The sequence below is a fragment of the Podarcis liolepis genome (assembly GCF_965112155.1).
Source record: "Podarcis liolepis genome assembly, chromosome: 2".
In the NCBI taxonomy this organism is placed as follows: domain Eukaryota; kingdom Metazoa; phylum Chordata; class Lepidosauria; order Squamata; family Lacertidae; genus Podarcis; species Podarcis liolepis.
This window is the reverse complement of record NC_139555.1, coordinates 99,362,948-99,389,707: the sequence shown is the minus strand read 5'-3', so window position 1 is coordinate 99,389,707 and position 26,760 is coordinate 99,362,948. Positions and strand designations below refer to the sequence as shown.

The 26,760-nt window shown below is 44.4% G+C and overlaps 1 protein-coding gene across 37 annotated transcripts in view; it reads right to left on the bottom strand.

The window, feature by feature from the left end:
* The window catches only part of MAGI1 (membrane associated guanylate kinase, WW and PDZ domain containing 1), a 480,329-nt gene that overhangs the window by 434,238 nt on the left and 19,331 nt on the right, over positions 1-26,760 (bottom strand). The gene's annotated exons all lie outside the window — the stretch shown is intronic.

The window sequence follows — 26,760 nt, the reverse complement described above, 5'->3', positions numbered from 1 at the left end:
TGTTACATGGAACAGGCTTTTTAGACACTTAATAAAACCCATTGCTCATGGAATTAAATAGCATTTCTTGTCCTGTTGTGGAGTGCTTTATTTACATAAAGACAGTTAGCATTTCCATTACAGTGGTATCTCGGGTTAAGTACTTAATTCATTCTGGAGGTCCGTTCTTAACCTGAAACTGTTCTTAACCTGAAGCACCACTTTACCTAATGAGGCCTCCCTCTGCCGCCGCACCACCGGAGCACGATTTGTGTTCTCATCCTGAAGCAAAGTTCTTAACCCGAGGTACTATTTATGGGTTAGTGGAGTGTGTAACCTGAAGCATATATAACCCGAGGTACCACAGTACAAACATGTGTGCTACAGCATTCCTTTTTACATAGTTCATTTCTTCCTCTTCCAACCATCTTTTTGCCCAATTTCAGCAGCTGCCTTGTCCCTAAACCTTGCCGTGCACAGGAGATTGTAGAACGGTTTTCTAGACCCACTGCAATCAGGTGGCAAATCAGCTAGGCAGCTTTGCACTTGAGTTGTCACCATCTTAAGAAAAGTAAACCAGCGTCATTCCAACTGTAAGCCATAGCATACCTGGCACTGTGGCAGGTACACGTGGAAAACTCTACCGAGCTCTGATCACTGCACCTCAGCAAGGGTGCCGTAGAGATAGAAAAGCTGCCAAAAAAAAGGCAACCAAAGCGATCAGGGATCTGGAGCAACTTCCCTACAAGAAAAGGTTACACTTGGAGCCTTTTTTAAGTTCAGGGGGGAAAAGAAAGCAAAGGGGGATATGGTTAGGATATAGGGGAATGCATGGTGTTGAGAAAATATAGGGGGAAGATATTACTCAACCTTTCATAATGCTGAAATCATGGGCCAATCAAAGCAGCTGAATGGTGAGAGATTTGGGACAGACAATATGAAGTACTTCCCGACAGAGCAGTTAGTTAAGCTACAGAATCTGCTACAAGATATAGCAATAACCATTGATTCACGATAGGTTTTTTTTAAAGGGGGCTTAGACAAATTCATGGGGTAGATTCTTAATCATGATGCGATCCCCCATGATCAAAGAAAGAGTGCCTATGGCCCTCACATTCTGTTTGTGGGATTCCCAAAGACTTCTGGTTTTGCAGAGGAAGAAACAGGGTACTAGATTGGCCTCTGATCTGATCCAGTAAAGCTCATACAGGAGAGGTTCAGGATTTTCCTTACCACCAGCAGAACTGGTTTCATTCTGACAGCATGAAAACAGAATGCCACAAGAGCAAATGCACCCAAACCCCCAAACTCCGTCGTCACACGACTGTGTTGTTCTTTGGAAGTCCTTCATGACTATTTGGCTATTAAAACCATCTTCACATTACTTTAAAACTGCTGCGCAGAGTCTCCACTCCCTCTCCCAAAACCATGCATTTTAAACCCATTTGCACATTTTTAATTACACCTATATTAATTTCCCTGGCAATTTAAAGCTAACTTTTAGATTAGCAGTTCACACCATTCCCTCTTGCGGAGTAAAACTTGGAAGCATGCACACTTTTTTCATGATGGATGGTTTTAATTAGACTGCATTCTCTTTGAAGTGCAGGGATCACCTAGAAGAATTCAGATCCTTCTGGAGTGTTTTTTCACCTTCCTGCGTATGCCTTGCAGGAGACTGCAGCGCTAGAAGTTTTCAAGACTAGTCAGAGTCGCCAAAAGGAGGAAGAGGAGGAGGCTGGAGAAAGGGGTCCTGTATTTTCATCCACGTGGACACCAGATGATGGTTTTAGGAACACCTGCAGAGTGACAAACTTAAGGGTTCTTGGATTCTGCAACTAGCAGTCACCTGGCCAATTGACACATTTGCCAAACACAATTGGGGAGGGTGCCAGAAACCAGAATCAGGGTACTTAAGGACCAACTCAACCACATCTCCAAGTCATCCAGGCACCAAATACATCATAAAGGCGGTAAGGGGGAAAGGGAGCTCAATCATTAAGAACAAAAGTGATACAGCAGATAAAATCACCAACAGAATTTACAGTCATGTAACTGAAATAAGGGACGCGGGTGGCGCTGTGGGTAAAACCTCAGCGCCTAGGACTTGCTGATCGTCAGGTCGGCGGTTCGAATCCCCGTGGCGGGGTGCGCTCCCGTTGCTCGGTCCCAGTGCCTGCCAACCTAGCAGTTCGAAAGCACCCTCGGGTCAAGTAGATAAATAGGGACCGCTTACTAGCGGGAAGGTAAACAGCGTTTCTGTGTGCTGCGCTGGCTCGCCAGATGCAGCTTGTCACGCTGGCCACGTGACCCAGAAGTGTCTTCGGACGGCGCTGGCCCCCGGCCTCTTAAGCGAGATGGGCGCGCAACCCCAGAGTCGGACACGACTAGACCGTATGGCCAGGGGTACCTTTACCTTTACCTTAACTGAAATAAAAATATTTCCAATGTTCGGTGTATAAACCTTATTTTTCCATTCCACCACCACCACCACCAATATAAATATCCTGTGATTTGGGCTGCATATGACAATTCACTATATGTTTATTTAAATGAAACTATTAATGGAAGACCCTCCACGCTACTCTCTAGACCAGAGCTTTCCAAACTATGTGTCGTGACACATTGGTGTGTTGGCTGCAGCGTGTAGGTGCGTCATGCAAATGCTCCCTGTGTTCCTCCAGAGGTTGGAAAGGGGGTTAGTTTAACCTCTGGTTTGTTAAGTAAAACTGAATTACTGTGTCACGAAATGATGTATGTCTAAAAAGTGTGTCACCGTGGAAAGCTCTGGTCTAGGCCAGTCTTCAGCAACCTGGTGTCCTACAGATGTCCTGGACTACAACTCCCATCAGCCACTGTCAGCGCATCCTGGCTGCAATTGGTGGGAGCCGTAATTCAAAAATCTGGAAGGCACCAGACTGGTAGTCAGCCTTCAGATATGGGTAAAAGGTTGGAGAAACACTCTGAAGGAGGAATCGACACATGTTCAGATGAAAGCACACAGGCTTGTTTGTGCCTTTGGGAGATGCATACAATCAGAGCTCCTGATCATATGGAGGAACCGATCCACATCCAGTTAAAAATATGTAGGTTCCCCCTTCAGACCTTTCCCCCAATGCATGGAGATCTGGTAGGAACCACAAGGGCCAACATGTGCAGCCCCATTCTCCGGTTTCTGAAGGAGGACAGCATGCGTGGAAAGAGACATGATAAACTGCCTTGCAGGAAGCGAGAGTGATGTCACCTCTGCCTTCCAGTCCTCACCCAGCACAGATCACCGTCTTTCCGCCAAATAAAGTTCCTCTTGCCTCACCGCAAAACACTTTGCTTATACTAAACAAATATCGCATATCCTCCACTGTAGACAAAACAAAAGCATTCCGCTTTTACAAATAAGAAAAAGGAGTGTTTTGTTTGGCCAAACCACAAATCAATAATCTGCTGGTGGGTGGATTCTCTCTTTCCCTTCAGGAGCAACTGGCTATTATCTCTATGGGTCTTGTGGCATTTTTTATTTTCAGAGAGAGAGAGAGCGCTTTTCTTTGGCTGTTCTCATTACTCGCAGCAGCTCTGCACATTTCCTCTAAAGCAACGTAACCCGGCAACCCAGGAGAGGCTGCGATTAACTTTTTTTGACAGCAGGGACAGCGAAGCAAGGCAAGCCAACCCCTTCCCTGAAGACAGTTAAATCTCCATCGGATTGTCTTTATTGCACAGATTCTCAAAGCACCGGAAAGGGCTCCAAATGAAAACTACCGAGCCCCAGGAACAGATTCAGGTCATAGAAGCCAATCACAAGCCATTTGGGAAGCTACTTTGAGAGATTCCTCCAGAAAAGTCCCCCAAAACCAAGTACAGTACTTACACACATTGAACTTGTGCACATTCAGCGTTACACACTTAGCAAAAATATTGTTGTTGTTGTTGTTGTTGTTGTTTAGTCGTTTAGTCGTATCCGACTCTTCGTGACCCCATGGACCAGAGCACGCCAGGAACTCCTGTCTTCCACTGTCTCCCGCAGTTTAGTCAAACTCATGCTGGTAGCTTCGAGAACACTGTCCAACCATCTCGTCCTCTGCCGTCCCCTTCTCCTTGTGCCCTCCATCTTTCCCAACATCAGGGTCTTTTCCAGGGAGTCTTCTCTTCTCATGAGGTGGCCAAAGTATTGGACCCTCAGCTTCAGGATCTGTCCTTCCAGTGAGCACTCAGGGCTGATTTCCTTAAGAATGGATAGGTTTGTTCTTCTTGCAGTCCATGGGACTCTCAAGAGTCTCCTCCAGCACCGTAATTCAAAAGCATCAATTCTTCGGCGATCAGCCTTCTTTATGGTCCAGCTCTCACTTCCATACATGGGAAAACCATAGCTTTAACTATACGGACCTTTGTTGGCAAGGTGAGGTCTCTGCTTTTTAAGATGCTGTCTAGGTTTGTCAGCTTCATATAACAGGAGTCTATATTCATGAGATGGGAAAGCCGTGACCTCCTGGATGTGGCTAGACTACAACTCTCAGCATCCCGGACAATTGGTCATACCAGCTGGGGCTGATGAGAGTTGAAATCCAATGACACCTGAAGAGCCACGAGCTCCTCATCCCAGCTATGTTATCTCAATAAAACCAGTCCGCGTCCCTCATCGTGCATCAGCAACATACAAGGAAACCAGATCCAGCACAGCTGTACTTTTGTCGCCACGCAACGCTCTTCTCGCTCAGCAGAGTCCTGAAATTTACAGGAAGCTTCTCCCAGAGGAATGCCAAGAGATGATTGCCAGCACACCTGAGATACAGTGCAAAGCTGGAAACCTAATTTTAGGTTGTGCAAGTGGCTGCAAGAGGCATTTTGAGATAAGAGATACCCTGAAAAGAAACTCGTCTTCCACTTCAGAGGTTCAGGCACAAACTATCACATTGCTTGCAACATATCAAGTAGTGTGCTAGGATAAGAAGGAACTCAGCCCAAACACTTCAGTAACGCAGGTTATATCCCATAAGCTGCTTTACATCCCTTAACCAGCAGGGGTGAGCATGGTTATAAGGTGGCCCAGGAAGCCCCTCGCTATGAGTTTTTTGTACTGTGCTCCAGACTTTGTGTCCCTTTCCCTCCCCTGTTTTCTTTCAACTTTTTTTAAAAAAAGAAAACTTGTCTGCAGAGCAGCCAAGCACACTTCAAAGGTACTCTGCTGGTGAGACACTGGCACCATGCATTCTTAATTTATCCAGAGGAATCTGTATAAAAATTAGCATATGCAAATTTTATGCAAATAGACGCCATAAGCTTTTGCCCCAAGTCCTTTAAAGTACCTAGCAACACCTCTGCCAGTAAAGATGCTTTTAAAGTCCTGGATGAAGGTTGAATATGGGAGGACAAAAATACAGCTACATGGGCAAAAGCGTCTTTCCACTCATCATCCCTCTTCAAATCTCCTCCGCCTAAAATCACAGCTTTGCATGATGGATTCTCAAGGTGGTTTGATGCTGTAATTTGCTATCCTGCATGTAATTTGCTATCCTGCTCTTTGGAACTCTGGAACTCCCTGCCTATTGATGTTAGGCAGGAGTATTTGCTGTGCTCTTTTTGTTTACGCAAGCACATCCAGAATGCTGACGGTTTTTAGTTTATTGTTGGTTTCAATTGTTTGTTTTTAACGTTTTAAATAGTTGCATATAACTTTTTTATATTGATAATCTTATCGTTTAATTCTTTTTGTAAATGGCTTTGAGGTTTTATTACAATGGAGCAGCATATACATTTTATGAAATAAACAATGGAACGAACGAATAAATTGGACATTCTCTCCCTCTCTTTCTCTCTGATTCAGCACTTGCTTAGCAAATTCCCACCCCATCCCTGGTTCAAATGGGCCAGATTCGGGACCACTGAATCCAGCAGAAGCCTACCCCATCTTTACTAAGAACCTGATTGAAAAACGCATTGAATTTTGCAAGCATCACACTAGCAGAAGCTGCTGAGAGAGAGGGGAACAACAACAACAACAATGGAATAAATTCCAGAGAAACCTGACACACAGTTGAACTATTCCATTTTGGCTGGTGCATCTAAATATTTTAACAGGAGGGGAACGTCTTCATCACCATTTGTGTTTCTCCCTTCCCCTACATGAGAAGCTGTTGTGCCTGAATGAGACGCAGCGCAACGGAGTAACAAGGCACTATTGTACTACAGCAAAAGGAGCCAGCTAGGCAGAAGAACAAACAAGAAGGGGGGAAAACTCCAACAACCCCTCTGAGTTCAATAGCAAATGGGAAAACTGACGCCTTTATTCAGCCATGTTTTTCTATTTGGGAAACAATCCTTTAGGAATGGGTTATCAGCAGCTAATGGCTGGTTTGTTACTTACAAGGCTTCAGATGAAGCGCGGGGTGGTTTAAGGTCTGTCACGCTGCGGTAATAAGCAAATAGAAGGGGATTACGATCATTACAAACTAATCATGCGAGTATTATATATATTTTAATTAGCATCTGCCGCTGCACAGTTCGAGCAGTTACGAGTTCTCTGCCATCCCATGCCCGCCCCTTGCTGCTATCAAGAGACTGAGCACAGTGCAAGACTGGCACCCTTGAAGAGAAAAGGCACTGAGAAAATTGGAAAAGTTTGGGTCCTGTAAGCATTTTATCACATTGCCCATGATGAGCCTTCATCGAAGGCATTTGTGTTTTTCCTTTAAAGCCCTTAATGGTCCAAGACACATATAGTTGAGGCAGCCCCACTTCCTTTATTAGCCTTCCATTAATCTAAAAGCTACAAACAGGGATCTGTACCAGTTTGGGGACATCCTTTTCCAACCTCCAGATATTTTCAGTCGCAAGTCCCTTCCAATGCAGCTAGAAGTTGATTTTTATCACTCTCTACTTGTTGCAGTGCAAATATGTGCTAAACCACATCAAAGCGTGAAAGGCAAGGCATATACATATAGAGATGCACAGATATAGATATATTTAAACCACCAGGATTCTTGAAGTAACCTTTAACTTTAATACTAAATCATACACTGCAATCTCAGAGTGGGACACCCTTTCCAAAACAAAAGATTCTCTCTTTTGCCACATCTATTACTTTTCCAAACTACGAAAGTGGGTTTTTAAAAATCCCTCCAATGCTAGATGTAAACAGTTTAGCTTTTGTTTAGCTTGCAGAGCTATGAAGGCTTACATTACAGCAGAGGGCTTTAAGGCGTATTTGCTGCATGAATCAGAACAAAAAAGGCTGTCTTGTGAGTTATCTAGTCTCTATGCTATCAAACCCAAGACCTGAAGGTATCATAAGAAATTTACATGGGCTTTTAGTAGCTGCATCCCATTAAACAATTAAACTTTACAGAGAGAGTGTGTGATTGTGTGCTAGGGTTTATCTACACTTCCCTTTCCTCTGCCATTTCCAGGCCCGCGCTTTAAAGCTCCAAGTCTGAGCATTCATATGTGGAGCTTCAAAGTGCTGACCTGTGTGTCTGGAAAGAGCAGGGCAAAAGGTAATTGTGGATAATCCCTTAGACTTGGGGCTCTGGCACACTTACCTTTGGTCTGCACTTTCTAGGTGCAGATTCAGGTTTTCCAGGTCTGTGTCAGAGCGGCATGCTTGCTTGTTTGTTTGTTTGGCCCAACACTTTCCCTGGGAAAACCTGTGTTTTATCATAGAATCTGAGCAAACGGCAAACCCGATTGGTGTTCACTCTAATTCAGCAGTAAAATGTGGGTTTTCCTAGGAGAAGCACTGGGACACCTAGAAACACAGCACAAAAACAAATGCCGATGAGCCCTACGACTGCAGCCCCACAACGTGAGTCTAACAAGGCTCAATGGAATTTTGCTTTGCACTCACAGGAAGCAAGAGGGAGCATTGCAAGGCAGAGGAGATTCCCATGCTGCTCCAGTAAGCCCAGCAAAGTGCCATGCACAGTACTCATGTCAAATGGATAATGGGGGGGGGGGGGACAGGCTCTTTGGAGACCTATGGAACTCCTCCTCATATGACTTGTTTCACTGCATTTTAAATGCAGCAGCATGTCAGCATTGCTTAGTGGAAGTTGTTCCACTAAACAGTGGATGCCTTACATAAAAGTATTCACTACTTTTGCCCAGTTGGTTTTGTCCAAGGATTCTCCATTATAAATCAGCCGATCAGTGTTGACCCTGGTTGCCTGCCAAAAAGTTACTCTGTGTAGCCTCAGTTTATCCATATTTGGCAGAAGATTATTCATCATCAAGAGAGAACAGTCTTGTTTGAAGCACTAAGTACATATCTCAAATACATTACACGCAGCACTTCCTTCCTTATGGACAAGATCATGGCAGGAACTGTGCAGTATAGCTGCCGTCACCTCTTCTCTCCCCGCACCCACTCTGCCCGCGTGACGTGACACCGTCCTGCTCTGCCCACCTCTGCAAACCAAAGTAGAGGAATGACAGGAACTCGAAACTGCATTACTAACAGTTTCAGGGAGAGGAACGAGGAAACAAAGCAAACAAAAAGTCCTGTGTGCTTCCTCCATTTTCTACTTAAGTGGATTTGCCTTTGATGCCGCCAACACTCCTAATTCCTGCTTCCTAAAACATACCATGTCAGAAGGTTATGTCTTTCCGAAGAGTCACATCTAGGAGGCGTACAGAGAAGACTCCTAGACTTTGTGTTTCATCTGGGATGCTGTTGTGCCACTGATGGCACTTCACAGGTCAGCCTAAAGCAGTGGTGGCCAAACTTGCCCTCCAGCTGTTTTGGGACTACAGTTCTCATCATCCCTGACCACTGGTCCGGTTAGCTACAGATGGTGGGAGTTGTAGTCCAAAAACAGCTGGAGGGCCAAGTTTGGCCACCACTGGCCTAAAGAGATCCTGGGGTAAAACTTTGGTCAGCCCTCATGGCCCTTCACTTCATCAAATATGGCCCTCTTTGAGAAAAGTTTGGACACCACTGCTATATGCCGTTGTTAGAAAATGGTCATCCATCATGGATGTCAAAACCTGATCAGTTGAGTACTTCAGCACATAGCAAGGGCCTTGTTTGGTCAAAATCATCTTAGGTATATTCCACTACAGAATTTGTGGCCATCAGGACCCTGTTGCTATGAACGCTTTCAAAAACCATGTAACTGTAATAACCCGAAAGATTGCAGACGATATTTAATAGAACATAAAATGGCTGCTGTGATTTACTTTCAAGGAAACTAATTATTTAAAGGGTTGCTACCTCAACAACAGTTAGGCAATTTCACATCTCACCCAGTCCAAAAGCTCAATTCTAAGCCTTTCAATGAGTGGTATTAACAGATATGAAGCATTTATACAGTGGTACCTCTGGTTGTGAACAGGATCCGTTCCGGAGGCCCGTTCACAACATGAAAAGAGCGCAACCTGAAGCGCCATATCTGCACAGGTGTGCAGTGCGATTTAGCGCTTCTGCACATGTGTGAGCGGCGAAACCCGGAAGTAACCCCTTCCGGTACATCTGGGTCGCTGCGGGACGTAACCTGAAAGAACGTAACATGAAGCAAACGTAACACGAGGTATGACTGTATAGCACCGAGCACTCAAATCACCACACATACATTATCTCGCTAACCTCAAGGGTAATAGATGGAAATACAGATGGAAAGCCAAGGTTCAGAGAACAGTAGTTTGCCCAAGGAGGGGTGGGAAATGCATGGCCCTACAAATGCTGGTGTCACAACTCCATCAGCCCAACCAGCCCAATCAATGGCCCAGATGGGACTTGTAGCCCAGCAACATCTATCTGGAGGGCCTCAAGTAAAGGACCAAGAGTGTGTTCTCCATAGGGAAGCAGGAGGCAAATTAGTTTGTTCCAGCTCCGAAAGAAGTTTCCAATTTCCTAGAGAGGTGGGTGTCAAGTTTTTAGTGGGTTTATTGGGTGGGGTGAAACTAATGAGTCCCAACAATGGAAGCCCTATGCAAGGACTTTCACTTGCTTCCCCAAAAAGGAATGGCGGGGGGGGGGGAGAAACCCCAGGACAGCATGCAAGGGAATTGTGCCATCCGGCAAGTCAAAATGCCTGCCCTGGTGGCACAATGACCTTATCACAACGCTGAATTTCTCCCGGTTTTTATTCTCTTGCTATCTGTGTGGCACCTATACTAAATAAATAAAACCTAATGGATTTCTAATGGGACTATGCCAGAATAAAAGTTCTAATTGTCTTCACACTCCAACTTCTGTATGTTAACTGGCCTACTTAAGATTCTGCTTCTTACTCTTGGAACCTAAACCTGGTAATTAAGTTAGCTGGACACGGTACCTGGAAGTTATTTAGCACTCTGGAACTGTTCATCTACCAATAATCATTAAGCACTTTAATGAGATCCACAGTCAACTGCAGTATTGACAGTGACCATGCTGCTCATTCTCTGCCACACCTCAGTTCCCCCAAGGCACACCTGGGCCTGCTTCACAGCAGCATGGACAATACTCAGAACTGAACCTGTGCAGAAGATGCTTCGCTTAAGGAGTTGTGTGCCTGCACCCAAAGTCCTGTGTCATGCTGTGTTTTTCCCTTCTATAAATGACAAATGACAAAATGTCACTGGCATTTTGCGGGCCCAGCTAATCAAAACAAAGGAAGAGAAATGACTATGACAACCAGGAACACACCAGATTCTTCTGCTACATGGCCCATGGGTGCCATAATGACCTTGGTGTTTCTTAATGGGCCCCACAGAGCCTCCGAGTACTCCCTCCCCCCTTGGACAAGAGGTGGCGAGAAGGGTCACCCTGAAAAGTACATAGAGCTGAAAAATGAAATCAGAAGAGTGACTCTCTTTCCCACTTCCTCTTTCATCTCTATGTGTTTTTCAAGGCTCTGATTTATTCTACTGAATCTGCCTTCTAACGAGATTCCTTAGTAAAACAAAGTGAATGTGCACACACTGTCTGTCTGTCTGGGGTGCTGATCCAGGGGATGGCAGGTGGGGGGAGATAAGTGACCAGAGGGGATTATGCTTATGGCAGTCAACCAAAAATCCAGATGTGCCCATGGGCTTAAAAAGGGTTGACAACCGCTGTTCTACAGGAAGAAGAAAGGTGTGCAGTGCAGCATTGTTTGGCTTAGTGGATATAAGATGCAGCAAAATTTGCTCTCCCATTGCTGTGTTCAAGCAGAATGCATGACTGTGGCTCAGGAACATTCGAAGCAAACCACTTGTGTTATAAAAATAAATATGTTATTTAAAAACCAACATTTTATTGTTGCACAAGCTGCTGGGACAAAGTGTTAATTGCCATCTCAGAATACTCAGTCACTTGAACAAGTCTCCGTAGTAATTTGGCAGCTTCTGGGGGGTTAAGAAAGTGGACATGTTTATAGCACTTGCAGCATCACTTGTCATTTTGAGAGTACCTTGAAACTGGAGTCCAGCTCACCCTAAATAATTCTTCACTGTTTAATTAGCTTTTACTTAAAGACTTCAGTTTATGGCAAGAAAAAATCCTCAGCTCCATGTTGATCACCATTGGATCCAACATCACAAACTTTTACACAGTTTTGAACTGGCAAGACTGTTGGTACCAAAAGGCCACTTTATGGGATCTACTATCTTCCCTAACTGCAAGAGTTCATGTTCCAGAGCAATTTCAGGCTTCTAGTCCCAAGGGGTTGTGCAGCTGTGGGCTCCCAGATGTTGTTGGACCCCAACTCCCATCAACCCCAGCCAGCATGGTGAATACTCAAGGATCATGGGAATCGTAGTCATGCAACACCTGGAGAACCACCGGTTCCTACCCTACCCTGTTGTAGACACCTGCATTTGTGAGAAGTATGCAAGAGTCTCTCTGCAGGAATTTCCTAATGCATGGAAAGGAATTTTGAGTTCATTCCAACCACAATCTTATTTTGAGCCAGAACTGCAGCCACTCCTTTTGACTCCTCTTAGATTCCATCTTGCCCTATGTATGCTACACAATCTCATGGTCTGTTATCACTCTTTTCCAGTCTCTGTTTGCATGCAGAATGTCCCAGGTTTAATCCCTGGCATTTCCAGGCAGGCCTGGGAAGAGACCATCATCCCACCCTGAGACCCTGGAAAGCTACTGCCAGTCAGAGAGGACACTACCGAGATAAAGGGACCAAGGGTTTGACTGGGTATGCAGTAGCTTCTTATGTACCTGTTCTATTAGATTGCCAGTGTGGTATAGTGGTTAGTATGTCAAGACCAGGACCTGATAGACCAGGGTTCTAATCCTCACTCAGCCATGAAGCTCATTGGGTGACCTCGGGACAGTTGCCATCTAACCTACCCTACTTGACAGGGTTGTTGTCAGGACAAAATTGGGTGTGTGGGTGTGTCCCCTATGTCACTACCTTGACCTACTTGGAGCAAAGGTGGACTCAAAGTGCAATAATAACACATAACATCAAAACAGTTCAACCTTCTTTTATCAAAATCCATTTATTTTATAGATGATAGATAGATAGATAGATAGATAGATAGACAGACAGACAGACAGACAGACAGGTGTTTAACTGCTCTAGTCACCTTTCCTGCTTTTCTGGCTTCCCCTCTTAACTACTGTACATGCTTTCAGCAAGGACATTGCCATTTCCATGCCAAACAAGGATTCAGCACGATGCTAAAAGAGGACAAGAAGGTGGGATCATCCATGGAGATGATGGAACACAGAGGCACTAGATAGGGAGGGGCAAGATTACAGAAAATGTGCTGAGCATAGAAATAACAGGGAGGAGTCGTATGGGAGATATTTGCTGAAGTTGTAAAATGTAAGCCCCTCAGACCGCAAACCCTTTAATGCTGTTTGATTTAGGGAAAGGGTGGGCAGAGATTTTGGCAGCAGGGCTCACTTCAAATTGCCAAGACTTGGTCCTGGGTTAAGTAAGTCCGTATAAACTCATGCTATGAGGAAAGCAGGCTAAGTAAAGTATTCTAAGGGAGCCACGTAACTTTTAATAGCAGCTTTGAATTTAAATCAGAAAAGAAAAACACATTTCTCTCTCTACCCGAAAGCCCACTTTGGGCAAAGATTTATGCAACACCGCATAAAAGTGTGCGCAGCAGAGGCGATGGGCTTTTCTGCCTTCTACTTTGCCACCGCCGCCAAGTCAACTCTCTAGAGGCCTTCTAGAAAGGCGACACCACAAGTTGTTTTAGGGAGAGCTAGAAACTGCAGTTTTGAGAATGGTTTAGTGGCTACCAAATGGGGTATGTGCTCTTCAGGTTATCTGCTCACCAAGACGGATTCTGAGATTTTCCTAAACCAAGGCACATTCCCAAATATGAGAGAAACGTAATATTTTGTACCAGATGAAGTAGCCTGTTTGCCGCATAAAGCAATATGACAAGTCCTTTGCTGGGTTCCTATTTTACTGGGGGGGGGGGTTGAGAGGCCAGGTTCACAGGTCTGCTATTGAATACATTCAATACTAAATTGCTAAGTGTACTTGAAAGGCGTTGTCACCTTTCAATATATCACAAATACATAGAGATTTGTGTTCCCAAGAAAATATCTGGGATATATGAAGCTGTCAGTTCATCTGTCAGTGCTGTCAGTGCTGCCTACACTGACTGGCAGCAGCAATCCGGGATTTCAGAAAAGGATGTCTCCTAGCACCTAGAAGATGCTGAGGACTGAACCTGGGTGCTGCTGAATGCAAAGCAGATGCTATACCACTGAACGAAGGCCCTTCACCAAAGGAAGGGTATCAGTGCCCCTTGCCCTCCTCCTCACGACCACCACCTAAAGAGAGAATTCTCCAATTAACCATATTTCCTATTATTTTTAAAATTGGGAATCTATGGTTACCAATCTGAGAGCAAACCAAGATGTTAAAACAACTTTATGCTATGGTTTAAGATCCTGGCTTGTTCCAAGCTTGATAGCAGTACTTTCCCAATTCAAGCACAAGAAGAAATTATGGTTAACTTGGGACTTCTGGGGACAACTAGAGTTTGCCAAGAGGAGAGCCAAGGGTGGTTTGGGAGGCACAAGGCTCAATCATATTTCTGCTTATTAAGCCATTAGTAATAGTAGTAGTAGTAGTAGGGACGCGGGTGGCGCTGTGGGTTAAACCACAGACCCTAGGACTTGCTGATCAGAAGGTCGGCAGTTCGAATCCCCTCAATGGGGTGAGCTCCCGTTGCTCGGTCCCTGCTCCTGCCCACTTTATTTTTTATTTATTTATTTACGGCTATTAGCCCATAAAATATGTACAAACATAAAAGCACAGAGGCATAAAAACCGATATATTCGACACCAGAAGGTGAACACCACGACGCAAGGGTGGGTCACTGAGCAGAGCCAAATAACAGCTTGGGGCCCGGAGAGCTCCAAGGGACGGATCGCAGAAAAAGGAAAACTGAAAACGAGGTCCGACATGCACTCTCATCATAACTGTCCGATTAGTTTTTGATGTTGTTGTGGTTTTTGGTGGTTTTTGTGTGTGTGATAACCGCGTTCAGGAATCTCGCCACCTGCAGAGTTACAGAAGGATCTGTATCCTGCAAAAGTAGTGCGGCGTGTGACTCAACAGGCCTGCCAACCAAGCGCAATAAAGCAGGACCCAGGAATTTAGTCCTGACCTGCCCACTTAGCAGTTCAAAAACACGTCAAAGTGCTAGTAGATAAATAGGTACCGCTCCGGCGGGAAGGTAAACGACCTTTCTGTGCGCTACTCTGGTTCGCCAAAAGCAGCTTAGTCATGCTGGCCACATGACCAGGAAGCTGTACACTGGCTCCCTCAGCCAATAAAGCGAGATGAGCGCCGCAACCCCAGAGTCGGCCACGACTGGACCTAATGGCCAGGGGTCCCTTTACCTTTACCTTTAGTAGTAGTAGTAGTTGTAGTAGTATACCACCCTTCATCTGCCGATCTCAAGGCGGGTCACAACATATACCAGGGTGATTGATTCCTAGCACAGCTAATGCATGTTCTGGGATCCCAGCCCAATCCTGCGTTTCCTCTGAAACAAGTCCCCTTCAGTTCAGTGCTGCTTACTCCCAAGTAATATAATATATTGAATAGTGGATCCCCTGAATGAGGTCAATGTATACATGTTGATATTTCCATACACACCTCTCAAGTTTTGAGCTACACCCTGAAGATATGAGATGGCTCTTCACTAGTGTAAAAAAAGAAAAAATAACACAAAAAAATATTAAATGTAAACCCTAGTCAAGGCAGGCAAGAGGCTTTTAAAAAGCAGTAACTCATTTCGTTCAGTGCAAAAAGCTCGGAAGCTCGTAAAACTGCGGTAGTAAACTTTAAAAGATGTACTGTTTTCACGGGGTTGCTGCTGGTGCATTTCCATTCTCAGATGCGAGTAATGGAACTTTTACAGTTCACTAACACACTTGTACTTACAGACATCTTGTTCATGAGCAAAGAAACGTGTAACAAAAAGGAAAAATCCACATCCATCATAAATTTTATATGCACTTTTCAGTCCAGAAGGACAGCCTGAAGTGGCCCCAAATAAAGGCTGTTTGTTATTCTGAAGGAGTCAGGTACATGTCAATTTTAACCTTTGAACACAGTCTTCCTAAATCAATTGGAAATTCCCTCTTAGTCATCAAAACTAAAACACTCTCAAATATTTATGTAGCTTATCGTTATCGTTAACAGCAAAGAGCAGAATTAAAATTGGCCGTACGGGGCACACGAATAGCCCAGATGGTGTAACTAATTATCACAAACTGATGGGATGGCAACATGGGAACCCAATGTCCTCCCATGAAAACCAGTTTGGGCACATCTTAACAATCCTGATAAGAGCTTGCTCCCCTGATCTTCATCCATGTGCCAAAGTTGTTCGACCACCATTATCCCCATCAGAGATCAATTCTCAGAGTTCCCCAAGAAGATGGATTGTTAAGCTACTCTGGGAATTGTAGGAACTGGGGTTTCCTAACAAATCTCAGCGCCCATTAACAAACCATAGCTCCCAGAATTCTTTGGGGGAAGCCGTGGGATCATAGTGCTTTAAATGTATGGTGTGAATGTGGCGTCAGATTATTCATTGACATCATGTGGTAGGAATCAAACGGAACTAAGTTTTGTTCTAAATGTCCTGGGCCTCCAAGTCAGCCTCATGGCATCCTGGAAGACCTGGTGTAGCAAAAAGAGCCAGTCGGGTGAGACTCATGTCCCTGCTCCCGTAACCTCCCACTCAGCCATGAAGCTCAATGGTTGACCTTGAGCCAGGCACCATCTCTCACCCAAATGTGCCTCAGGGTCATTCCATATCAAATGATCCAATTTTTTACCTCATGTCATCTAATTTTCTTATATTTTGTATACTTGCTGAATGATCAAAACTAAGTTTAAATCTAAAAGTGTGTGTGTGTGTGTGTGTGTGTGTGTATGTGTGTGTGTGTGTGTATTCCTCAATTTTTGAGTTATGAGGGTTTGAAATTAAAAAAGAAGACAATTTTGGCCTTGTCAGACTTCACAAAAACCTTAAAAGCTCAGCCCAGAATGGAGGTATTTCAAAACTAAAAACACCGATCTCTCCAGAACATCATGGGCTTGAATATGATGTGTCACATGATAGACTTACTTTAAATTTTAAAGTTAAGTTACAAAATTAAAAATTTAGAAATAAAAAAGTGATTTTAAAAAATCAACATGATTCAAAATTCCCAAAAATGTATTATTTAATATTTCTAAATACTACCTGCAAAATTTCATCTTGGGATCTCAACGGGATCACACACACACACACACACACACACACACACACACGTATATAGTACATACATGTCTGCCTTATTGGGTTCTATTTAGGATAAATGGGTCTTCTTGGAGTAAAATATAACAGAAGAAACAAGACTTCAAACTAAAATATCAGTTACTTCAGGCATTTCTTTAGAAAGTTATTCAATTAAAAGGTATCTGAAAAGCTAGTCAGGGTTCTCTTTAAAAAATGTGTTCCAATGAAAAGTGATAGCTTGCTGTTGCATGACAGTCTCGAACTCAGTAAGTGGCTACAGCAAGTCCCTTTTCTCTCTGAATCAGTCCCACCCACCCACCCACCCTTTTTGCAATATGGAGGCAGCGTGGTGCAGTGGCTAGAGAGCTAGACTAAGACCTGGGACACCAAGGTTCAAGTCCCCACTCAGTCATGATGCTCAACCATCATTGTTGTGAGGATAAAATGCAGAGGTACCTATGTTATGTATGCTATTGCTTTCAGGAAAGGAGGTATATAAATGGGCAAACATAATGTTAAAAGGACTGGGCTGTTTGTAGGTATTACTGCGGGCAAAACCACCTTTCCAAATGTCCAAACCCTCCAGAAAAAGTCCAAATATTATAACAGAAAATCAATTCATTCTCTGAAATGGATGATGGGATCTGCAGTCCAACAACAACTGGGGGAAGAGCCATGGCTCAGTTGCAGAGCATCTGCCTTGCATGTCATTGGTCCCAGGTTGGAGACCATGGCATCTCCAGGTGTGGCTGGAAGACACCCTGCCTGAAATCCAGGGAGCTGCTGCCAGTCAGTGTAGTCAATATGGAGCTAGATGGACTAATGGTCTGACTCACCATAAGGCAGCTTCCTATCTGGAGGGCTGCAGGGTCCCCCATACCTGCACTGGCTTTGGTATTGAATACAGCTTGCTACCATCAAAATCCCTATTTGCACAATTCAGTGCCTTTAGCCGAGTGAAGGAAAAATTCAAACCATATGCATAGCACTGTGCGCCTTCAGAATCAGAGCAAAAGCAATTTTATTGGTTTTCTTTTTCTTTTCTTTTTAAAGCAAGCATTAATGACATTTCCCCTCAGGAACAGAGCATAATAGTTATTTGGCCTGGGAATGTGATTAAAACGTTATAAAAAGAAGTAGAAAAGAAAAGAAAAGAAAACACTACTATAAAAACACACGCATCTCCAAATCTGTCTGTCCTACGACGAAGAATAAAGATCAGCTTAGGTCATACATTACGGAGAATTAAGAGCCAGAAAAGAGAGTGACACAGAAATATTGGAGGAGAAGAAAGCAATTTCCAAGCTGTTACGTAAAGAGGAAAGAGGTTTCATAATTGCCGGCTTCGGAGTATTCAATTTTAATAGCCAGAGATAAACAACCAGCCCAAAGACGGGGCTTTATATCTATTAAATAAATAAATATTATATACAACGTCCAATTCTACTTGGCTTAAGAGAATTTGCGAAAGGATTAGACAGGCTGATAGACAAAGAGGCATTCTGAATTATGTACAAGAATACATTGCAGACCGGGGGGGCGGGCAGGAACCAGGCACTTCTTGAGGAAAGAATAATGTTCTTAACATTTGAGGCAGTAATGAAATATTTACCCCAAGGCCTCACAATTCCTAGCAGTCTCACACGCTGGGAGGACCATGATGACTTAACTTGGCCACTACCATTTTGCATCAACCGCTTAGGAAAAAGCCATTGAGGCCGAGTCAACTTTGAGCAGAGGTGTTGTACTTATTCTGGGCTGCCGGCCACCCAAAAAAAAAAAAAAAAGTTCTGTCGGCAGACAAGCTGATTTGTGCAAGTGGATGAATCGCATGGTGCAGAGCTATAAGGAGTGTAACCCCCTTTGGCAGCCATGTTTGGATGTCGCCCCATAAATCTACAGCAGGTGTGCAGACACTTTTTTTTTGTTTGAAGGCCTCATTGCCTCAGGGGACATGTGCTAGTGGAGCGCAGGATGAGGAGCAAAAGGGGCTGAGCAAAAGGAGGCCACATCCAAGTCACACAGAAGTCAGAGGTTCCTACACACCTCACCTAGGGCAGCACAAAGCATGATCACATCACACGCACATGAGAAAGGCATGGAGCAGTCTGGCTGTTCCCTGGGGAGAGTCCTGAGGACCATATCAAGAGGGCTGGAGAGTCACAACTGGGGTCTCAGGCCTGAGGCTCCCCACCGCAACTTCGAGCACATTAGGGAGCAATGTAGGCGAGTTCCTTCTCTCTGTGAAGAAGAACTGGGAAATGTGGACATTAGGGAAGAATTCAAGCACCCAATAGCATAAGAAGCGCCCTACCAGAGCTGGCCAAAGGCCCATGCAGGCCATCGTCACAGCGGCTAATCAGATACCTATGGAAACACCACAAGGAGGACCTGAGAGCATCAGCAAGTCTCCCGAAGAGAATTATTATTACACTGAAGAGCAACACGTCTGGTGCGTTCTGGAGGTAAAAGACAGTTTAAAACTGCACACTAAAAGCACACGTATGTTGACTGCCTGCATAAATGTAAGCAAAGCCTACATACTGACTGCCCACGGAGAAACGAAGCTGACAAGAAAGTGGGTGGTGGAGGGAAAAGAGAAATGGGTAAAAATAGACATGCCAAGCTACAACATGCCTCCAAGTTATAGCAAAGGCATCTGGAATGTCCTCAGATCCCCTTGGCTCTGCCTACCACCGTGTGCCTGTTTATGCGGAGACATTTCCTCAAGCAGAGCAACAGGGCAAGACCCAGTTCCTGCCAGCTTAGGCCACGTGGGGCACTGAGCCTCACGGGCTTGTCTACTGCCTGAGTAGTAGGGATTTTTTGTTTTTAAAAAGGTTATTATTGCAAAAACACTGTTTTCCACTTGCATTCAGCAGAGCGAACTCCCAAGTATGACCCCACAATAAAAAAGGTCAGTGTTCAGAACACCAACCCCAAATCCTCCAGCACAACGGGTCTGATCCAGACTTAGCTGTGCTTAGAGAAGACCTGCAAAAATCCATGAGGCTTAACTGCGAATCTTCCCCCTTCCTCCACAGGCCTAGTACATATATGCGTGGGGGCAAGTGTCTGTGCAACTCACTGTTTGAAGTAATTCCTGTACTACAAAAAGAAAAAAGGGGTCAAAAGCTGATGTTATAGCACTTACTAATATGAAGCAAACACTGGGGTCCAGACTGACTCCAGCCACCCTTTTAAAACACCATTTTTGGGGAACTGTATATAGAGGGCCAGGGCCAGATGGTACCTCAGGTTAAGAACTTAATTCGTTCCGGAGGTCCGTTCTTAACCTGAAACTGTTCTTAACCTGAAGCACCACTTTAGCTAATGGGGCTTCCCGCTGCCGCCGCGCCACCGGAGCACGATTTCTGTTCTCATCCTGAAGCAAAGTTCTTAACCTGAGGTACTATTTCTGGGTCAGCGGAGTCTGTAACCTGAAGCGTATGTAACCCGAGGTACCACTGTACTGCCCCCCCAGCTTTTCTTTAGTTTGATTGATTGCATTTCTGTCCCAGCTTTTTCTCTGAGGAGCTCAAAGTGACAGCATACATGGTTCTCCCTGCTCCTCATTTAATCCCTGCAACTGCCATGTGAGGTAAGTTAGCCTGAGAGACAGTGACTAGGCCCAAGGCTGCCCAGAGTGCTTCATGGCTATGCAGGGATTTGAACCCTGGTCTCCCACACATCATAGCTCAGTAGAAAAGCACCTGCTTTGTATGCAGAAAGTCCCTGGTTTGATCAACCGTGTCTCCAGGTAGGGCTGGGAAAGCCGCAAGCGAGCGACGTGGTCGGGAAACCACTATAAACCCAATGGAAGACATTTGCGGTCGTCTGATATGCAAAGCGCGCCTTTATTCCTTCAGCCTTTTTCTGCATGCAGGTTTGCCTCGCTGCGTTCAGTGGGAAGACAATGAATCCTTAAAGACACCATTGCTTCCTCTATTAACAGGCACAGTGTGCGACAGTTTTGGCCAACCTGATGCCCTCTAGATGTTTTGGACTATGATTGCCATCAGTCCCAGCCAGCCAGACTGCAGCTGAAGGCCAAAACATCTGGAGGGCACCAGGTTGGCACAGGCTGCTGAACAGTACAGTGGTACCTCGGGTTAAGAACTTAATTCGTTCCGGAGGTCCGTTCTTAACCTGAAACTGTTCTTAACCTGAGGTACCACTTTAGCTAATGGGGCCTCCCGCTGCCGCCGCGCCACCGCTATCCTCATCCTGAAGCAAAGTTCTTAACCCGAGGTACTATTTCTGGGTTAGTGGAGTCTGTAACCTAAAGCATCTGTAACCCGAGGTACCACTGTATATCCACTGGACTACTCTCTTCCCCACCACCTCATTTTTAAAAGCATTTAAAAAGCTTTCATGCTGCATTTTTAAAAAATGAACCTGTAAAACCCTGAATCCCTGCAACGCGAGCTGCACTCAACCAAAAGAGAAAAGGAGTTGGCTTCTCTCGCACTGACCCAGCGGAACATTAATTGAAGCGAACATGAACAGCTATGTGTGAATGTTCGACACAGTCATGTAGAAACCACAAACCTTAGGCCTGAGCCATGGTAAGTCAAGTGCACAAATGCCTTCCACATGCCCCCAAAGGGGGTGGGGGGTGGGCAGAGAAAGAGGAGCTAAGCTTTAAAAGGAAAAAAAAACCCAACATGGAAACCGCTCTGAGCAATTTGTCATTTTAGAATGAAACGGCGAGGCAAAGGAGAGAGACTTTAAGCAAGTTCAACGGCTCAAATTGCGGCTACCTATCAGGTTTGTTTATAGTTCTCAACTACAAGGCTTTCACATGTTGTTTAAAGTTTAATATAGGCAATTTGGAGGAAGCGGAATGCAGGAAGAGAAAGGAAGAGGCCCCCCAAAAAATCATCTTAAAAGCTGCATTCCAAGACTAGAGAGTCAAGGAATTGGCAGCAGTATAAAAGCAATTGTGGGGGAGAGGGACAGAATAGCCCAGAGAACCAGCTTATGCTCAAGGAGGCAAACTACTGCCTAAGAAGCCAACAACTTCTTGGGGAAGCAAGAGGAGGCCATGGGAAACGCAGCTGTCACACGGATTGTCAATGCAGATTCACCTGTTCATGCAGAAGTGCTCTGTACAAATGTCCATACATCCAACGGCAGGGCCATTGATTTATCTCCACAGCCCCTTCGTGCAGTTTTTTATTTTAACATTCTTTTCAGATTGTCCATTCCATACTTCTGTTTCTGTAATGTGTTTTCCTTTTAATTCATTGTGGTTGTTTGGGTTTTAATCAGAATTTTGTACACCGCCTTGATACTTTTTTTTATCTTTCTGACAGTAAGAGCTGTTCGACAGTGGAACACTCTGGAGGTTGTGGCCTCTCCTTCTTTGGAGGTTTTTAAGCAAGAGTTGGATGGTCATCTGTCATGGAAGTTTTAGTTGAGATTCTAGCATTGAAGGGGGTTGGACTAGATGGCCCTTGGTGTCCCTTCCAATTCTATTATTCTATGAAAATAGAAATAAATAAAAAATCTCTTCGGCAGAGGTGCTGCTGCACTCAGGCCCTTCTTATGGGTTTTACATAGGTATCTGAACAACTGTATCTGTTCAAGTCAACAAACAGCAGCAGCTTCAATATGAGATGGGCAACACTGAATTTATCCACCAAGTCCACCTTCTTCCAAGGTCTGTGTATTTTGGACTTATTCAAGGATGCACTCTGTGAGGTAGGGCCCACTGCATAGTCCAAGAAGATGCAATAAGCTGAGAGTGTTGCAATATAAATACTCCGGCATGCGGTGGCAGGGAGTTTGGGCACGTTGCAAGGACTTCATCCCTCCAGAGGCAGAAGTGACTTTGCACTCCGACTAGCAAGTGGCTTCAGAAATTTGGCTTCTGGTCTCCACAGCCACAGTCAACAGCAGGTGCAAGCAATAGCCCAGCTGCTAGGATGGCTTACAAACCTCCCAGCAGTGATTTCAGCCAGGAATAGATGAGCTCACCCAATAACAATGTCAACCAATAGGTATTAAAGCACATTTCTGGTTCAAGCATTGAAACACGGCAATAACTCAACTCTTACAGACGCCTGGTTTTATAGACTTGGTTCCAATTAGATCTAACAGCAGCAAATTATCTCATCAATCTTCATTCGAGAAGAGAAAAGAATGCTTCTTTATCTTAATCTGCTTTCCTGACCAGAGCTACATCTCTATGTTCCCAAATGAGACCTATGCTCAGGATGAACCAGCCTGGCTCTTCTTACTTGTTGAGGGTGGCTGCAAAGGAGGCACAAGGGCCACCAGCACCATTTATCGGTTAACATACCACAAGAGCTGCAATTAAGCATAAACTGCAGTTCTGCCCAACATGCAAGTCAGGCTCCTTCACAGTGATGCATCTTGTGATGTTTTATATACCATGAGAATGCACACACATCCAGCCTCCACCATTAGGCAGCTTTGGTTTTGCTCTACTACAGCTTTATATTGTTTGTGACGAATCATTTAGTGTCATGATTTGCATTCATTATCTCCTCCATAAGAAGATCCCTGCTGGATCTGATCAAAGCTCCATCTAGTCCAACAGCTGGTTCTTACAGTGGCCACCCAGCTGCAGATGGGAAGCCCATGATCAGGACATTAGCACAAGAGCACACTCTCCCCACTTATGCCCCCAAGCAACCAGGGTTCAGATGCAACACATCTCTGACCCCGAAGAAGAAGAAGATGATTTTGGATTTGATATCCCGCTTTATCACTACCCGAAGGAGTCTCAAAGTGTCTAACAATCTCCTTTCCCTTCCTCCCCCACAACAAACACTCTGTGAGGTGAGTGGGGCTGAGAGACTTCAAAGAAGTGTGACTAGCCCAAGGTCACCCAGCAGCTGCATGTGGAGGAGGGGAGACGTGAACCCGGTTCGCCAGATTACGGATCTACCGCTCTTAACCACTACACCACACTGGCTCTCAATGCAACATATAGCCATAATGACTAGTAGCCACCAATGGCTTTATCCACCATGAGCTACCTAATCCGAGGATCCCCAGTTAGATAGCACTCTGCATGCTCCTGACAGAAAAGATGGCATTTGCACAAGTTCTCTCTGCCCTGATTTGTAAGAAACGTCATTCAACTTTAATAATTAAAAATAAATGGGTTTTGATTAAAAAAAATTTAAACACTATGCTAAACTCTTTTCTAAGAACGTGTCCAGCACAAAGAACTGAATGAAGCAAGCACACAATTTGTTTTTTCATTTTAACAGCCAGTTGTGCAGGATGCAGTTAATATTAACTTTTGTGAACTTGAAAGTTCAGGGCCTTATTGAACATTGTGCGCTCTGATACACAGAACTCTTGTGCTTGCTGTAGAACAGCTTGCTTGCCTTTCTAGGCGGAAAGTTGATTGCCAGCTTTCTATTCCATTCTCAGAAGGATGTTTGAAAAGTGGAGATAATCATCTGGAAACACAACCAAATATGGTGGGGAGTGAGGATTAACACCACGCAAATACCAAACAGTATCACTGCAGCATAATGCTGTTTTAGAAGTGAAAAAAATGACTACTGTCTATATTATCCCTAAGAACAGCTAAATTATACACCAGATTATCTCAGAAGAATTTGCACATAACAAACAACAAGCCGTGCTTCCGCTGGTATCATGGAAAAAGCAACTTGTTGATCTCACTACCAAGACAGCTGAGGATTGTATCCAGCATTAGCCCTATGCAGAGTAGGCCCACTGAAAATAATGCACATGACTAACTTGGTTCCATTCATAGCAGTGGTGCTACTCCAGGTATAACTTGGTTGGATACAACCCTCAGTCCTTTGCACATAACACAGAGATGGAAGGGATGGGTATGAAGACAAGTCAGAAATGCACATGACTTGTAGAGTTCCCATTTCTGCCACAGACTTTCACATTGAGCGCAAAACTACACATTTGCAAGGCCTTCTCCCAGGCATACATCTGTCGTTCCTGCACTGCAAGGTGACATCCACAAGGAGCAGGGCTTTCTTAGTAGTGGCATCTTGCTCGCTAGAATCTTGACAGTCTCTCAACCTGCCTTTGGAAGACAGTTTGGTCCAGTAGCCCTTCCCGGAGCACTGCTAAAACTGGCTCACGTTTCTCCCTGCCTCTGTTTCAATGACTAGATTGTTATTTATTATACAACATTGTTGGTTTTTAATTTGCATTAAAGCCTGAAATTTCAATGTAAGCCACCTTGAGGGCCTCTTTGTGGGTGGAAAGGTGTGGTAAAAAGTGATTAAGAACAAATACAGATAACAATTTGATTGTGGCGAGCTTCTATAGTTATGCAATTTTTTAATTAAAAAAAACCCTCTTTGAAGGATTATCATGGTTTTTTTACCCCACCTTGTTATGAGAAAAGTGGTTCGCTTAAAATACTGGCCACAAGAATAAAAACGACAAGCTCATCTTTAAAACGACAATTAGTAGAGCAATAAGCAGCAGGGTAAAAAGAAAAACACACAGATAAGACAGAAGAATGAAAATTGTGTTGGAACAGTATCTGGGTTCTTTCTAAAAGAGAGACAGGATGGAGAAACAGATTTCATTATTGAGTGTATGGATTAGTGCACCAATGACCCAAAACACATGTTTGTGCTACCTGGGCATTGCAAGCAGAATATGTATCAGGGCAGAGGGACAGAATAGGTTTGCCAAATCCCCTTTGCTGAAAATAAGCGTTAAGTTTGCCTCCCATTACCAGTACGCAAAGCTCAGCGGCCCAGCAAAATTTTTGCTACTTATGCTTTTGTCTCTAGCACTCGCTCAGAGCACGTCCCCCAGCTTCTTATACAGAGCAGCAAACATTTCAGGAATGACAGTTGTTCAGAACTGCTAAATATTTGTGAGCTCTAAAAATTCTTCTACTTAAACCTCCAGCCTCTCTCCAGCCCAGCCTCCCAAGGTCTCACATACCACAATATTTGCCTGGATATCAGCTCGCAAAACCCAGGCTGAGACTGGCTGAACCACCCTCCATTTATACTTTTGTCATTGCTCCGGCCAATCACAAAGCTTTTATTCTGTAACCGAAAAGGGATCAATGTGCCTTTCGGAGCTATGAAACAGGAAGAAGTTCCAAGAGTTTGGGTTACACACACACATCCCCCCCCCAATTGCTTCACAACTGTTGAATCGATATCTTTTCCCACCACTCTCCATTCCTTCCTGAAGGCAACCCTCTCAAAATCCAATTGCAGAAGGGCTGTATAGCAAACATTAGCGATATCTATTTGTTTGCATCCACAGGTTGCATTAAAGGCTGGATTGCTTGACTTGGACCAGAGAGACCCGGGTTCCGATGCCTTAAAGCTATAGCACCTACCAGCTTGGGATACATTGCTCCCAAACTCTCTCGAAGAAGAGCAAGATCTGAAGCAATGCAGAAAACTAAACAATACTGTGCAGGAGAGAAAGCAAGCAACACCTTAAGCGACCTTAGCTGGAATCCTGCTTAAATTGACAATAATGCATTTATTATAATGTACAAGCAATGCTTGAGAAATGAGTTGCTCGAATAGAGTTTCCATCATCCACTGCCACTGGCCCCACTGGCTAGAGCTGATAGGAGTTGGAGTCCAACAACATATGCAAAGTCACAGGTCTGAGATCCCCAGAGATAAACCATAGGCTTGCTGGTCAGCTTTAAGGAAAACGCTGGATCTCAGATTCAGTTTCTTATGTAAGAAGATAGAGTGCCTAGGATTTATTGGAGCTATTATTAGGATCAGCGCAATTAGCAGTGCCGAGCATTTGTGAAAGTGCCTCATACTGTATACAAACATGGATTAGAAACCGCTCCCAAGCATCCGGTGCAAAAAAAGGTGGCAGCTCTCCATCTTTAACTGCAGGCAGAAGAGGATGGTTGAAGTGTGCTGGGGCAATGGTCAATCTGCATTAACTGGTCTAGAGCACATGCAAGAAAAAGAGAAAGAAAGCCAGTGACAAAGATGGTACAAGCCATATTCCAACTTGCTTTCTAGGGAGGGGAAAGGAAGCTGGGCTTATACATGCAGCAGAGCTGTACGGTGCAGCATTAGTGTTAGAAAGTGAGATATGAAAGCTAGGAGCTAAATA